The sequence below is a fragment of the Rhinoderma darwinii genome (genome assembly GCF_050947455.1).
Source record: "Rhinoderma darwinii isolate aRhiDar2 chromosome 5 unlocalized genomic scaffold, aRhiDar2.hap1 SUPER_5_unloc_19, whole genome shotgun sequence".
Taxonomy (NCBI): domain Eukaryota; kingdom Metazoa; phylum Chordata; class Amphibia; order Anura; family Rhinodermatidae; genus Rhinoderma; species Rhinoderma darwinii.
The window spans coordinates 420,300-436,211 of NW_027461775.1; the positions used below are offsets into that span (position 1 = coordinate 420,300).

At 47.5% G+C, this 15,912-nt stretch overlaps 10 non-coding genes across 10 annotated transcripts; all 10 read left to right on the forward strand.

Annotated features, from left to right (window-relative positions):
• The first annotated feature begins 1,747 nt into the window (after positions 1-1,747).
• Positions 1,748-1,938, forward strand: LOC142686962 (U2 spliceosomal RNA). The gene has a single exon (XR_012856253.1). It is a non-coding gene; the product is annotated as a U2 spliceosomal RNA (small nuclear RNA).
• A 1,296-nt stretch (positions 1,939-3,234) lies between these two features.
• Positions 3,235-3,425, forward strand: LOC142686964 (U2 spliceosomal RNA). Its single transcript, XR_012856254.1, has one exon. It is a non-coding gene; the product is annotated as a U2 spliceosomal RNA (small nuclear RNA).
• Positions 3,426-4,717: 1,292 nt separating this feature from the next.
• LOC142686966 (U2 spliceosomal RNA) lies at positions 4,718-4,908 on the forward strand. The gene has a single exon (XR_012856256.1). It is a non-coding gene; the product is annotated as a U2 spliceosomal RNA (small nuclear RNA).
• Positions 4,909-6,180: 1,272 nt separating this feature from the next.
• LOC142686967 (U2 spliceosomal RNA) lies at positions 6,181-6,371 on the forward strand. Its single transcript, XR_012856257.1, has one exon. It is a non-coding gene; the product is annotated as a U2 spliceosomal RNA (small nuclear RNA).
• A 1,308-nt stretch (positions 6,372-7,679) lies between these two features.
• On the forward strand, positions 7,680-7,870 carry LOC142687146 (U2 spliceosomal RNA). The gene has a single exon (XR_012856420.1). It is a non-coding gene; the product is annotated as a U2 spliceosomal RNA (small nuclear RNA).
• A 1,280-nt stretch (positions 7,871-9,150) lies between these two features.
• Positions 9,151-9,341, forward strand: LOC142686968 (U2 spliceosomal RNA). The gene has a single exon (XR_012856258.1). It is a non-coding gene; the product is annotated as a U2 spliceosomal RNA (small nuclear RNA).
• Positions 9,342-10,633: 1,292 nt separating this feature from the next.
• Positions 10,634-10,824, forward strand: LOC142686969 (U2 spliceosomal RNA). The gene has a single exon (XR_012856259.1). It is a non-coding gene; the product is annotated as a U2 spliceosomal RNA (small nuclear RNA).
• Positions 10,825-12,132: 1,308 nt separating this feature from the next.
• LOC142686970 (U2 spliceosomal RNA) lies at positions 12,133-12,323 on the forward strand. The gene has a single exon (XR_012856260.1). It is a non-coding gene; the product is annotated as a U2 spliceosomal RNA (small nuclear RNA).
• Positions 12,324-13,624: 1,301 nt separating this feature from the next.
• Positions 13,625-13,815, forward strand: LOC142686971 (U2 spliceosomal RNA). The gene has a single exon (XR_012856261.1). It is a non-coding gene; the product is annotated as a U2 spliceosomal RNA (small nuclear RNA).
• A 1,292-nt stretch (positions 13,816-15,107) lies between these two features.
• On the forward strand, positions 15,108-15,298 carry LOC142686972 (U2 spliceosomal RNA). Its single transcript, XR_012856262.1, has one exon. It is a non-coding gene; the product is annotated as a U2 spliceosomal RNA (small nuclear RNA).
• The last annotated feature ends 614 nt before the right edge of the window (positions 15,299-15,912 follow it).

A 15,912-nucleotide genomic window follows, 5' to 3' on the forward strand; every position in this document is an offset into this window, starting at 1 on the left:
GGTATGCGTCCCCCAAAAAAGGTACATGGTTGAAGACTTCATCGGGTGTTATCCCTTTGAAGTGGTCTTCTGGTAGAAGGTATGTCACTTGAAGGCTTCATCGGGTGTTATCCCTTTGAAGTGGACTTCTAGTGGTCGGTATATCACTTGAGGGCTTCAACGGGTGTTATCCCCTTGAAGTGGACTTCTAGTGGTTGGAGCCATCTGCAGAGGTGAACGGTGCTTCCGAGCTGGTTTACGGCTGGAGGTAATTAGTGGTTTGCAGATGGCTAATTCGGTGTGTTCTTGAAAGGAACATCTGAAGGGGCTTCAAGGACTTCCTCTGCTCGGGTTAATGTTAACGTTTAATTGTTATTTATGATTCTGACCCATGTTGGGTCATGTGAATTATTAGGAGGAATTCTCTGGTGGATTCCTAACTAGTTATCCGAATGTTTCGGATTTAAATTGTTTTTATAAAACTGTGAAATTAATAAACGGCTGCTGTGGCCATTTCACATCCAACCTCGGTGTCATGTGTCGTTACTAAATGGGGGTGGGGGATAGTATGGTTTAAGGTTAACACACGACTCTACCTAGGCAGGTCATGAGCTCATTGATTAAATGCAATTAATGAATAGATTGCCACCTCTTGTTGTGTGTCGTCTGTGTTTCTGTGTTTCCGGCATTTCACATTGGAACACCTCATTCACCTTCCTTGTCTTCTCTCCGCCCTCCCTTTTAGGTAAGTTAAAGAGCTGCACCTGAGCCAGCCACTGATTGATTGATTGATTGATTGATTGATTGATTGATTGATTGATTGATTGATGCAGCACAACAGTCAAATAGTGGAGTGGAGTAGGGGAACAGCAAACAGCCAATAAAGCAGCCCGCCCGCTCGCCTGCCCGCCACAATGGACCTACCTGTGTACACTAGATGGATGTGATGGAATGTACTGTCGTCCCTACATTTCAAGAAGAAGTAAGAATTGCAGTTGCAACAAAGCCTTGCTTGCCTACAAAGAGAGCAGCAATTTGGATTTGTTACTATGTTACCTAGAAGAATAACAAACTGTGCAAGGATGGAGGTTGTAGGAGCAAGGAGAAGTTGTCTGTAAAGTTGGTGGATGCCTATTTTCCATTTTGCAGTCCCTTGTCTCCCTCTTGTGGCCTCCTGGAGGCAACTAGCTGTGCAAAAAAAAAGACAGCCTGGCGGCCGGCTGTTGCAGTGTTGCCCTCTCAGGCAACACTGAGTGACTGACTGAGCCTCACCGTCTTATATAAAGTTCAGACGGAACTTTGCACGTGTCATAGTGGAGCCCTCAGGATTCCAGAGCCAGCTTTCTGACATCATAATGGGGCCTCAGAGATAAAAGCCTGGGCCCAGGCAGTGTTGGTCAGTGCTGCTCAGCAGGCAGCACTGGACTGGACTGGATTACAGCTGATACAAGGTGTGAAGGAACAAGGGGTGGCTGTGGGCATGCACTTGCTGCCGCTGCCAGTGTTTATCTGCATGGCAGCAGGGCATTTGGGCGTTGCCAGGAAGGCGTTTTTATGTAGATTCCTCCTCTTTCAGCACTGCATTGTGGTGCAAGCAAAAGAAGCAAATCCTGTCTGGCTTCCTCTCCGGCCTTTATTCACCTCCCGTGTAGCTGTGAGTGTGTGAGCCTGCAGGGCCCCATGGAATTGCCTAGAAGTAGGCTGAATCGCTGCAAGGGCTGAACAGCAGTATCGGGCAGGCTCGGGCAACGCGCGGCCCGTTCGGGTTATCGCTTCTCGGCCTTTTGGCTAAGATCAAGTGTAGTATCTGTTCTTATCAGTTTAATATCTGATACGTCCCCTATCTGGGGACCATATATTAAATGGATTTTTAGAACAGGGAGATGGAAATAGAGCTTGCTCTGTCCACTCCACGCATTGACCTGGTATTGCAGTATTTCCAGGACCGGTGCACCCTTTCCTTATGTGTTGACTAAAAGCAGATTCCAAAAGTGTTTTTTGTCTTTGCTATTGTTTCTGTCTTTCTAAAGGGATCTCCCCTTTTAATCCCATTATTTCAACACCTGTTGGACAATGCATGAGTGATAATGAGCTCATTGATTAAATGCAATTAATGAATAGATTGCCACCTCTTGTTGTGTGTCGTCTGTGTTTCTGTGTTTCCGGCATTTCACATTGGAACACCTCATTCACCTTCCTTGTCTTCTCTCCGCCCTCCCTTTTAGGTAAGTTAAAGAGCTGCACCTGAGCCAGCCACTGATTGATTGATTGATTGATTGATTGATTGATTGATTGATTGATTGATTGATTGATTGATGCAGCACAACAGTCAAATAGTGGAGTGGAGTAGGGGAACAGCAAACAGCCAATAAAGCAGCCCGCCCGCTCGCCTGCCCGCCACAATGGACCTACCTGTGTACACTAGATGGATGTGATGGAATGTACTGTCGTCCCTACATTTCAAGAAGAAGTAAGAATTGCAGTTGCAACAAAGCCTTGCTTGCCTACAAAGAGAGCAGCAATTTGGATTTGTTACTATGTTACCTAGAAGAATAACAAACTGTGCAAGGATGGAGGTTGTAGGAGCAAGGAGAAGTTGTCTGTAAAGTTGGTGGATGCCTATTTTCCATTTTGCAGTCCCTTGTCTCCCTCTTGTGGCCTCCTGGAGGCAACTAGCTGTGCAAAAAAAAGACAGCCTGGCGGCCGGCTGTTGCAGTGTTGCCCTCTCAGGCAACACTGAGTGACTGACTGAGCCTCACCGTCTTATATAAAGTTCAGACGGAACTTTGCACGTGTCATAGTGGAGCCCTCAGGATTCCAGAGCCAGCTTTCTGACATCATAATGGGGCCTCAGAGATAAAAGCCTGGGCCCAGGCAGTGTTGGTCAGTGCTGCTCAGCAGGCAGCACTGGACTGGACTGGATTACAGCTGATACAAGGTGTGAAGGAACAAGGGGTGGCTGTGGGCATGCACTTGCTGCCGCTGCCAGTGTTTATCTGCATGGCAGCAGGGCATTTGGGCGTTGCCAGGAAGGCGTTTTTATGTAGATTCCTCCTCTTTCAGCACTGCATTGTGGTGCAAGCAAAAGAAGCAAATCCTGTCTGGCTTCCTCTCCGGCCTTTATTCACCTCCCGTGTAGCTGTGAGTGTGTGAGCCTGCAGGGCCCCATGGAATTGCCTAGAAGTAGGCTGAATCGCTGCAAGGGCTGAACAGCAGTATCGGGCAGGCTCGGGCAACGCGCGGCCCGTTCGGGTTATCGCTTCTCGGCCTTTTGGCTAAGATCAAGTGTAGTATCTGTTCTTATCAGTTTAATATCTGATACGTCCCCTATCTGGGGACCATATATTAAATGGATTTTTAGAACAGGGAGATGGAAATAGAGCTTGCTCTGTCCACTCCACGCATTGACCTGGTATTGCAGTATTTCCAGGACCGGTGCACCCTTTCCTTATGTGTTGACTAAAAGCAGATTCCAAAAGTGTTTTTTGTCTTTGCTATTGTTTCTGTCTTTCTGAAGGGATCTCCCCTTTTAATCCCATTATTTCAACACCTGTTGGACAATGCATGAGTGATAATGAGCTCATTGATTAAATGCAATTAATGAATAGATTGCCACCTCTTGTTGTGTGTCGTCTGTGTTTCTGTGTTTCCGGCATTTCACATTGGAACACCTCATTCACCTTCCTTGTCTTCTCTCCGCCCTCCCTTTTAGGTAAGTTAAAGAGCTGCACCTGAGCCAGCCACTGATTGATTGATTGATTGATTGATTGATTGATTGATTGATTGATTGATTGATTGATGCAGCACAACAGTCAAATAGTGGAGTGGAGTAGGGGAACAGCAAACAGCCAATAAAGCAGCCCGCCCGCTCGCCTGCCCGCCACAATGGACCTACCTGTGTACACTAGATGGATGTGATGGAATGTACTGTCGTCCCTACATTTCAAGAAGAAGTAAGAATTGCAGTTGCAACAAAGCCTTGCTTGCCTACAAAGAGAGCAGCAATTTGGATTTGTTACTATGTTACCTAGAAGAATAACAAACTGTGCAAGGATGGAGGTTGTAGGAGCAAGGAGAAGTTGTCTGTAAAGTTGGTGGATGCCTATTTTCCATTTTGCAGTCCCTTGTCTCCCTCTTGTGGCCTCCTGGAGGCAACTAGCTGTGCAAAAAAAAGACAGCCTGGCGGCCGGCTGTTGCAGTGTTGCCCTCTCAGGCAACACTGAGTGACTGACTGAGCCTCACCGTCTTATATAAAGTTCAGACGGAACTTTGCACGTGTCATAGTGGAGCCCTCAGGATTCCAGAGCCAGCTTTCTGACATCATAATGGGGCCTCAGAGATAAAAGCCTGGGCCCAGGCAGTGTTGGTCAGTGCTGCTCAGCAGGCAGCACTGGACTGGACTGGATTACAGCTGATACAAGGTGTGAAGGAACAAGGGGTGGCTGTGGGCATGCACTTGCTGCCGCTGCCAGTGTTTATCTGCATGGCAGCAGGGCATTTGGGCGTTGCCAGGAAGGCGTTTTTATGTAGATTCCTCCTCTTTCAGCACTGCATTGTGGTGCAAGCAAAAGAAGCAAATCCTGTCTGGCTTCCTCTCCGGCCTTTATTCACCTCCCGTGTAGCTGTGAGTGTGTGAGCCTGCAGGGCCCCATGGAATTGCCTAGAAGTAGGCTGAATCGCTGCAAGGGCTGAACAGCAGTATCGGGCAGGCTCGGGCAACGCGCGGCCCGTTCGGGTTATCGCTTCTCGGCCTTTTGGCTAAGATCAAGTGTAGTATCTGTTCTTATCAGTTTAATATCTGATACGTCCCCTATCTGGGGACCATATATTAAATGGATTTTTAGAACAGGGAGATGGAAATAGAGCTTGCTCTGTCCACTCCACGCATTGACCTGGTATTGCAGTATTTCCAGGACCGGTGCACCCTTTCCTTATGTGTTGACTAAAAGCAGATTCCAAAAGTGTTTTTTGTCTTTGCTATTGTTTCTGTCTTTCTGAAGGGATCTCCCCTTTTAATCCCATTATTTCAACACCTGTTGGACAATGCATGAGTGATAATGAGCTCATTGATTAAATGCAATTAATGAATAGATTGCCACCTCTTGTTGTGTGTCGTCTGTGTTTCTGTGTTTCCGGCATTTCACATTGGAACACCTCATTCACCTTCCTTGTCTTCTCTCCGCCCTCCCTTTTAGGTAAGTTAAAGAGCTGCACCTGAGCCAGCCACTGATTGATTGATTGATTGATTGATTGATTGATTGATGCAGCACAACAGTCAAATAGTGGAGTGGAGTAGGGGAACAGCAAACAGCCAATAAAGCAGCCCGCCCGCTCGCCTGCCCGCCACAATGGACCTACCTGTGTACACTAGATGGATGTGATGGAATGTACTGTCGTCCCTACATTTCAAGAAGAAGTAAGAATTGCAGTTGCAACAAAGCCTTGCTTGCCTACAAAGAGAGCAGCAATTTGGATTTGTTACTATGTTACCTAGAAGAATAACAAACTGTGCAAGGATGGAGGTTGTAGGAGCAAGGAGAAGTTGTCTGTAAAGTTGGTGGATGCCTATTTTCCATTTTGCAGTCCCTTGTCTCCCTCTTGTGGCCTCCTGGAGGCAACTAGCTGTGCAAAAAAAAGACAGCCTGGCGGCCGGCTGTTGCAGTGTTGCCCTCTCAGGCAACACTGAGTGACTGACTGAGCCTCACCGTCTTATATAAAGTTCAGACGGAACTTTGCACGTGTCATAGTGGAGCCCTCAGGATTCCAGAGCCAGCTTTCTGACATCATAATGGGGCCTCAGAGATAAAAGCCTGGGCCCAGGCAGTGTTGGTCAGTGCTGCTCAGCAGGCAGCACTGGACTGGACTGGATTACAGCTGATACAAGGTGTGAAGGAACAAGGGGTGGCTGTGGGCATGCACTTGCTGCCGCTGCCAGTGTTTATCTGCATGGCAGCAGGGCATTTGGGCGTTGCCAGGAAGGCGTTTTTATGTAGATTCCTCCTCTTTCAGCACTGCATTGTGGTGCAAGCAAAAGAAGCAAATCCTGTCTGGCTTCCTCTCCGGCCTTTATTCACCTCCCGTGTAGCTGTGAGTGTGTGAGCCTGCAGGGCCCCATGGAATTGCCTAGAAGTAGGCTGAATCGCTGCAAGGGCTGAACAGCAGTATCGGGCAGGCTCGGGCAACGCGCGGCCCGTTCGGGTTATCGCTTCTCGGCCTTTTGGCTAAGATCAAGTGTAGTATCTGTTCTTATCAGTTTAATATCTGATACGTCCCCTATCTGGGGACCATATATTAAATGGATTTTTAGAACAGGGAGATGGAAATAGAGCTTGCTCTGTCCACTCCACGCATTGACCTGGTATTGCAGTATTTCCAGGACCGGTGCACCCTTTCCTTATGTGTTGACTAAAAGCAGATTCCAAAAGTGTTTTTTGTCTTTGCTATTGTTTCTGTCTTTCTGAAGGGATCTCCCCTTTTAATCCCATTATTTCAACACCTGTTGGACAATGCATGAGTGATAATGAGCTCATTGATTAAATGCAATTAATGAATAGATTGCCACCTCTTGTTGTGTGTCGTCTGTGTTTCTGTGTTTCCGGCATTTCACATTGGAACACCTCATTCACCTTCCTTGTCTTCTCTCCGCCCTCCCTTTTAGGTAAGTTAAAGAGCTGCACCTGAGCCAGCCACTGATTGATTGATTGATTGATTGATTGATTGATTGATTGATTGATTGATTGATTGATTGATTGATTGATTGATGCAGCACAACAGTCAAATAGTGGAGTGGAGTAGGGGAACAGCAAACAGCCAATAAAGCAGCCCGCCCGCTCGCCTGCCCGCCACAATGGACCTACCTGTGTACACTAGATGGATGTGATGGAATGTACTGTCGTCCCTACATTTCAAGAAGAAGTAAGAATTGCAGTTGCAACAAAGCCTTGCTTGCCTACAAAGAGAGCAGCAATTTGGATTTGTTACTATGTTACCTAGAAGAATAACAAACTGTGCAAGGATGGAGGTTGTAGGAGCAAGGAGAAGTTGTCTGTAAAGTTGGTGGATGCCTATTTTCCATTTTGCAGTCCCTTGTCTCCCTCTTGTGGCCTCCTGGAGGCAACTAGCTGTGCAAAAAAAAGACAGCCTGGCGGCCGGCTGTTGCAGTGTTGCCCTCTCAGGCAACACTGAGTGACTGACTGAGCCTCACCGTCTTATATAAAGTTCAGACGGAACTTTGCACGTGTCATAGTGGAGCCCTCAGGATTCCAGAGCCAGCTTTCTGACATCATAATGGGGCCTCAGAGATAAAAGCCTGGGCCCAGGCAGTGTTGGTCAGTGCTGCTCAGCAGGCAGCACTGGACTGGACTGGATTACAGCTGATACAAGGTGTGAAGGAACAAGGGGTGGCTGTGGGCATGCACTTGCTGCCGCTGCCAGTGTTTATCTGCATGGCAGCAGGGCATTTGGGCGTTGCCAGGAAGGCGTTTTTATGTAGATTCCTCCTCTTTCAGCACTGCATTGTGGTGCAAGCAAAAGAAGCAAATCCTGTCTGGCTTCCTCTCCGGCCTTTATTCACCTCCCGTGTAGCTGTGAGTGTGTGAGCCTGCAGGGCCCCATGGAATTGCCTAGAAGTAGGCTGAATCGCTGCAAGGGCTGAACAGCAGTATCGGGCAGGCTCGGGCAACGCGCGGCCCGTTCGGGTTATCGCTTCTCGGCCTTTTGGCTAAGATCAAGTGTAGTATCTGTTCTTATCAGTTTAATATCTGATACGTCGCCTATCTGGGGACCATATATTAAATGGATTTTTAGAACAGGGAGATGGAAATAGAGCTTGCTCTGTCCACTCCACGCATTGACCTGGTATTGCAGTATTTCCAGGACCGGTGCACCCTTTCCTTATGTGTTGACTAAAAGCAGATTCCAAAAGTGTTTTTTGTCTTTGCTATTGTTTCTGTCTTTCTGAAGGGATCTCCCCTTTTAATCCCATTATTTCAACACCTGTTGGACAATGCATGAGTGATAATGAGCTCATTGATTAAATGCAATTAATGAATAGATTGCCACCTCTTGTTGTGTGTCGTCTGTGTTTCTGTGTTTCCGGCATTTCACATTGGAACACCTCATTCACCTTCCTTGTCTTCTCTCCGCCCTCCCTTTTAGGTAAGTTAAAGAGCTGCACCTGAGCCAGCCACTGATTGATTGATTGATTGATTGATTGATTGATTGATTGATTGATGCAGCACAACAGTCAAATAGTGGAGTGGAGTAGGGGAACAGCAAACAGCCAATAAAGCAGCCCGCCCGCTCGCCTGCCCGCCACAATGGACCTACCTGTGTACACTAGATGGATGTGATGGAATGTACTGTCGTCCCTACATTTCAAGAAGAAGTAAGAATTGCAGTTGCAACAAAGCCTTGCTTGCCTACAAAGAGAGCAGCAATTTGGATTTGTTACTATGTTACCTAGAAGAATAACAAACTGTGCAAGGATGGAGGTTGTAGGAGCAAGGAGAAGTTGTCTGTAAAGTTGGTGGATGCCTATTTTCCATTTTGCAGTCCCTTGTCTCCCTCTTGTGGCCTCCTGGAGGCAACTAGCTGTGCAAAAAAAAGACAGCCTGGCGGCCGGCTGTTGCAGTGTTGCCCTCTCAGGCAACACTGAGTGACTGACTGAGCCTCACCGTCTTATATAAAGTTCAGACGGAACTTTGCACGTGTCATAGTGGAGCCCTCAGGATTCCAGAGCCAGCTTTCTGACATCATAATGGGGCCTCAGAGATAAAAGCCTGGGCCCAGGCAGTGTTGGTCAGTGCTGCTCAGCAGGCAGCACTGGACTGGACTGGATTACAGCTGATACAAGGTGTGAAGGAACAAGGGGTGGCTGTGGGCATGCACTTGCTGCCGCTGCCAGTGTTTATCTGCATGGCAGCAGGGCATTTGGGCGTTGCCAGGAAGGCGTTTTTATGTAGATTCCTCCTCTTTCAGCACTGCATTGTGGTGCAAGCAAAAGAAGCAAATCCTGTCTGGCTTCCTCTCCGGCCTTTATTCACCTCCCGTGTAGCTGTGAGTGTGTGAGCCTGCAGGGCCCCATGGAATTGCCTAGAAGTAGGCTGAATCGCTGCAAGGGCTGAACAGCAGTATCGGGCAGGCTCGGGCAACGCGCGGCCCGTTCGGGTTATCGCTTCTCGGCCTTTTGGCTAAGATCAAGTGTAGTATCTGTTCTTATCAGTTTAATATCTGATACGTCCCCTATCTGGGGACCATATATTAAATGGATTTTTAGAACAGGGAGATGGAAATAGAGCTTGCTCTGTCCACTCCACGCATTGACCTGGTATTGCAGTATTTCCAGGACCGGTGCACCCTTTCCTTATGTGTTGACTAAAAGCAGATTCCAAAAGTGTTTTTTGTCTTTGCTATTGTTTCTGTCTTTCTGAAGGGATCTCCCCTTTTAATCCCATTATTTCAACACCTGTTGGACAATGCATGAGTGATAATGAGCTCATTGATTAAATGCAATTAATGAATAGATTGCCACCTCTTGTTGTGTGTCGTCTGTGTTTCTGTGTTTCCGGCATTTCACATTGGAACACCTCATTCACCTTCCTTGTCTTCTCTCCGCCCTCCCTTTTAGGTAAGTTAAAGAGCTGCACCTGAGCCAGCCACTGATTGATTGATTGATTGATTGATTGATTGATTGATTGATTGATTGATTGATTGATGCAGCACAACAGTCAAATAGTGGAGTGGAGTAGGGGAACAGCAAACAGCCAATAAAGCAGCCCGCCCGCTCGCCTGCCCGCCACAATGGACCTACCTGTGTACACTAGATGGATGTGATGGAATGTACTGTCGTCCCTACATTTCAAGAAGAAGTAAGAATTGCAGTTGCAACAAAGCCTTGCTTGCCTACAAAGAGAGCAGCAATTTGGATTTGTTACTATGTTACCTAGAAGAATAACAAACTGTGCAAGGATGGAGGTTGTAGGAGCAAGGAGAAGTTGTCTGTAAAGTTGGTGGATGCCTATTTTCCATTTTGCAGTCCCTTGTCTCCCTCTTGTGGCCTCCTGGAGGCAACTAGCTGTGCAAAAAAAAGACAGCCTGGCGGCCGGCTGTTGCAGTGTTGCCCTCTCAGGCAACACTGAGTGACTGACTGAGCCTCACCGTCTTATATAAAGTTCAGACGGAACTTTGCACGTGTCATAGTGGAGCCCTCAGGATTCCAGAGCCAGCTTTCTGACATCATAATGGGGCCTCAGAGATAAAAGCCTGGGCCCAGGCAGTGTTGGTCAGTGCTGCTCAGCAGGCAGCACTGGACTGGACTGGATTACAGCTGATACAAGGTGTGAAGGAACAAGGGGTGGCTGTGGGCATGCACTTGCTGCCGCTGCCAGTGTTTATCTGCATGGCAGCAGGGCATTTGGGCGTTGCCAGGAAGGCGTTTTTATGTAGATTCCTCCTCTTTCAGCACTGCATTGTGGTGCAAGCAAAAGAAGCAAATCCTGTCTGGCTTCCTCTCCGGCCTTTATTCACCTCCCGTGTAGCTGTGAGTGTGTGAGCCTGCAGGGCCCCATGGAATTGCCTAGAAGTAGGCTGAATCGCTGCAAGGGCTGAACAGCAGTATCGGGCAGGCTCGGGCAACGCGCGGCCCGTTCGGGTTATCGCTTCTCGGCCTTTTGGCTAAGATCAAGTGTAGTATCTGTTCTTATCAGTTTAATATCTGATACGTCCCCTATCTGGGGACCATATATTAAATGGATTTTTAGAACAGGGAGATGGAAATAGAGCTTGCTCTGTCCACTCCACGCATTGACCTGGTATTGCAGTATTTCCAGGACCGGTGCACCCTTTCCTTATGTGTTGACTAAAAGCAGATTCCAAAAGTGTTTTTTGTCTTTGCTATTGTTTCTGTCTTTCTGAAGGGATCTCCCCTTTTAATCCCATTATTTCAACACCTGTTGGACAATGCATGAGTGATAATGAGCTCATTGATTAAATGCAATTAATGAATAGATTGCCACCTCTTGTTGTGTGTCGTCTGTGTTTCTGTGTTTCCGGCATTTCACATTGGAACACCTCATTCACCTTCCTTGTCTTCTCTCCGCCCTCCCTTTTAGGTAAGTTAAAGAGCTGCACCTGAGCCAGCCACTGATTGATTGATTGATTGATTGATTGATTGATTGATTGATTGATTGATTGATTGATTGATTGATTGATTGATGCAGCACAACAGTCAAATAGTGGAGTGGAGTAGGGGAACAGCAAACAGCCAATAAAGCAGCCCGCCCGCTCGCCTGCCCGCCACAATGGACCTACCTGTGTACACTAGATGGATGTGATGGAATGTACTGTCGTCCCTACATTTCAAGAAGAAGTAAGAATTGCAGTTGCAACAAAGCCTTGCTTGCCTACAAAGAGAGCAGCAATTTGGATTTGTTACTATGTTACCTAGAAGAATAACAAACTGTGCAAGGATGGAGGTTGTAGGAGCAAGGAGAAGTTGTCTGTAAAGTTGGTGGATGCCTATTTTCCATTTTGCAGTCCCTTGTCTCCCTCTTGTGGCCTCCTGGAGGCAACTAGCTGTGCAAAAAAAAGACAGCCTGGCGGCCGGCTGTTGCAGTGTTGCCCTCTCAGGCAACACTGAGTGACTGACTGAGCCTCACCGTCTTATATAAAGTTCAGACGGAACTTTGCACGTGTCATAGTGGAGCCCTCAGGATTCCAGAGCCAGCTTTCTGACATCATAATGGGGCCTCAGAGATAAAAGCCTGGGCCCAGGCAGTGTTGGTCAGTGCTGCTCAGCAGGCAGCACTGGACTGGACTGGATTACAGCTGATACAAGGTGTGAAGGAACAAGGGGTGGCTGTGGGCATGCACTTGCTGCCGCTGCCAGTGTTTATCTGCATGGCAGCAGGGCATTTGGGCGTTGCCAGGAAGGCGTTTTTATGTAGATTCCTCCTCTTTCAGCACTGCATTGTGGTGCAAGCAAAAGAAGCAAATCCTGTCTGGCTTCCTCTCCGGCCTTTATTCACCTCCCGTGTAGCTGTGAGTGTGTGAGCCTGCAGGGCCCCATGGAATTGCCTAGAAGTAGGCTGAATCGCTGCAAGGGCTGAACAGCAGTATCGGGCAGGCTCGGGCAACGCGCGGCCCGTTCGGGTTATCGCTTCTCGGCCTTTTGGCTAAGATCAAGTGTAGTATCTGTTCTTATCAGTTTAATATCTGATACGTCCCCTATCTGGGGACCATATATTAAATGGATTTTTAGAACAGGGAGATGGAAATAGAGCTTGCTCTGTCCACTCCACGCATTGACCTGGTATTGCAGTATTTCCAGGACCGGTGCACCCTTTCCTTATGTGTTGACTAAAAGCAGATTCCAAAAGTGTTTTTTGTCTTTGCTATTGTTTCTGTCTTTCTGAAGGGATCTCCCCTTTTAATCCCATTATTTCAACACCTGTTGGACAATGCATGAGTGATAATGAGCTCATTGATTAAATGCAATTAATGAATAGATTGCCACCTCTTGTTGTGTGTCGTCTCTGTTTCTGTGTTTCCGGCATTTCACATTGGAACACCTCATTCACCTTCCTTGTCTTCTCTCCGCCCTCCCTTTTAGGTAAGTTAAAGAGCTGCACCTGAGCCAGCCACTGATTGATTGATTGATTGATTGATTGATTGATTGATTGATTGATTGATTGATTGATTGATTGATTGCAGCACAACAGTCAAATAGTGGAGTGGAGTAGGGGAACAGCAAACAGCCAATAAAGCAGCCCGCCCGCTCGCCTGCCCGCCACAATGGACCTACCTGTGTACACTAGATGGATGTGATGGAATGTACTGTCGTCCCTACATTTCAAGAAGAAGTAAGAATTGCAGTTGCAACAAAGCCTTGCTTGCCTACAAAGAGAGCAGCAATTTGGATTTGTTACTATGTTACCTAGAAGAATAACAAACTGTGCAAGGATGGAGGTTGTAGGAGCAAGGAGAAGTTGTCTGTAAAGTTGGTGGATGCCTATTTTCCATTTTGCAGTCCCTTGTCTCCCTCTTGTGGCCTCCTGGAGGCAACTAGCTGTGCAAAAAAAAGACAGCCTGGCGGCCGGCTGTTGCAGTGTTGCCCTCTCAGGCAACACTGAGTGACTGACTGAGCCTCACCGTCTTATATAAAGTTCAGACGGAACTTTGCACGTGTCATAGTGGAGCCCTCAGGATTCCAGAGCCAGCTTTCTGACATCATAATGGGGCCTCAGAGATAAAAGCCTGGGCCCAGGCAGTGTTGGTCAGTGCTGCTCAGCAGGCAGCACTGGACTGGACTGGATTACAGCTGATACAAGGTGTGCAGGAACAAGGGGTGGCTGTGGGCATGCACTTGCTGCCGCTGCCAGTGTTTATCTGCATGGCAGCAGGGCATTTGGGCGTTGCCAGGAAGGCGTTTTTATGTAGATTCCTCCTCTTTCAGCACTGCATTGTGGTGCAAGCAAAAGAAGCAAATCCTGTCTGGCTTCCTCTCCGGCCTTTATTCACCTCCCGTGTAGCTGTGAGTGTGTGAGCCTGCAGGGCCCCATGGAATTGCCTAGAAGTAGGCTGAATCGCTGCAAGGGCTGAACAGCAGTATCGGGCAGGCTCGGGCAACGCGCGGCCCGTTCGGGTTATCGCTTCTCGGCCTTTTGGCTAAGATCAAGTGTAGTATCTGTTCTTATCAGTTTAATATCTGATACGTCCCCTATCTGGGGACCATATATTAAATGGATTTTTAGAACAGGGAGATGGAAATAGAGCTTGCTCTGTCCACTCCACGCATTGACCTGGTATTGCAGTATTTCCAGGACCGGTGCACCCTTTCCTTATGTGTTGACTAAAAGCAGATTCCAAAAGTGTTTTTTGTCTTTGCTATTGTTTCTGTCTTTCTGAAGGGATCTCCCCTTTTAATCCCATTATTTCAACACCTGTTGGACAATGCATGAGTGATAATGAGCTCATTGATTAAATGCAATTAATGAATAGATTGCCACCTCTTGTTGTGTGTCGTCTGTGTTTCTGTGTTTCCGGCATTTCACATTGGAACACCTCATTCACCTTCCTTGTCTTCTCTCCGCCCTCCCTTTTAGGTAAGTTAAAGAGCTGCACCTGAGCCAGCCACTGATTGATTGATTGATTGATTGATTGATTGATTGATTGATTGATTGATTGATTGATGCAGCACAACAGTCAAATAGTGGAGTGGAGTAGGGGAACAGCAAACAGCCAATAAAGCAGCCCGCCCGCTCGCCTGCCCGCCACAATGGACCTACCTGTGTACACTAGATGGATGTGATGGAATGTACTGTCGTCCCTACATTTCAAGAAGAAGTAAGAATTGCAGTTGCAACAAAGCCTTGCTTGCCTACAAAGAGAGCAGCAATTTGGATTTGTTACTATGTTACCTAGAAGAATAACAAACTGTGCAAGGATGGAGGTTGTAGGAGCAAGGAGAAGTTGTCTGTAAAGTTGGTGGATGCCTATTTTCCATTTTGCAGTCCCTTGTCTCCCTCTTGTGGCCTCCTGGAGGCAACTAGCTGTGCAAAAAAAAGACAGCCTGGCGGCCGGCTGTTGCAGTGTTGCCCTCTCAGGCAACACTGAGTGACTGACTGAGCCTCACCGTCTTATATAAAGTTCAGACGGAACTTTGCACGTGTCATAGTGGAGCCCTCAGGATTCCAGAGCCAGCTTTCTGACATCATAATGGGGCCTCAGAGATAAAAGCCTGGGCCCAGGCAGTGTTGGTCAGTGCTGCTCAGCAGGCAGCACTGGACTGGACTGGATTACAGCTGATACAAGGTGTGAAGGAACAAGGGGTGGCTGTGGGCATGCACTTGCTGCCGCTGCCAGTGTTTATCTGCATGGCAGCAGGGCATTTGGGCGTTGCCAGGAAGGCGTTTTTATGTAGATTCCTCCTCTTTCAGCACTGCATTGTGGTGCAAGCAAAAGAAGCAAATCCTGTCTGGCTTCCTCTCCGGCCTTTATTCACCTCCCGTGTAGCTGTGAGTGTGTGAGCCTGCAGGGCCCCATGGAATTGCCTAGAAGTAGGCTGAATCGCTGCAAGGGCTGAACAGCAGTATCGGGCAGGCTCGGGCAACGCGCGGCCCGTTCGGGTTATCGCTTCTCGGCCTTTTGGCTAAGATCAAGTGTAGTATCTGTTCTTATCAGTTTAATATCTGATACGTCCCCTATCTGGGGACCATATATTAAATGGATTTTTAGAACAGGGAGATGGAAATAGAGCTTGCTCTGTCCACTCCACGCATTGACCTGGTATTGCAGTATTTCCAGGACCGGTGCACCCTTTCCTTATGTGTTGACTAAAAGCAGATTCCAAAAGTGTTTTTTGTCTTTGCTATTGTTTCTGTCTTTCTGAAGGGATCTCCCCTTTTAATCCCATTATTTCAACACCTGTTGGACAATGCATGAGTGATAATGAGCTCATTGATTAAATGCAATTAATGAATAGATTGCCACCTCTTGTTGTGTGTCGTCTGTGTTTCTGTGTTTCCGGCATTTCACATTGGAACACCTCATTCACCTTCCTTGTCTTCTCTCCGCCCTCCCTTTTAGGTAAGTTAAAGAGCTGCACCTGAGCCAGCCACTGATTGATTGATTGATTGATTGATGCAGCACAACAGTCAAATAGTGGAGTGGAGTAGGGGAACAGCAAACAGCCAATAAAGCAGCCCGCCCGCTCGCCTGCCCGCCACAATGGACCTACCTGTGTACACTAGATGGATGTGATGGAATGTACTGTCGTCCCTACATTTCAAGAAGAAGTAAGAATTGCAGTTGCAACAAAGCCTTGCTTGCCTACAAAGAGAGCAGCAATTTGGATTTGTTACTATGTTACCTAGAAGAATAACAAACTGTGCAAGGATGGAGGTTGTAGGAGCAAGGAGAAGTTGTCTGTAAAGT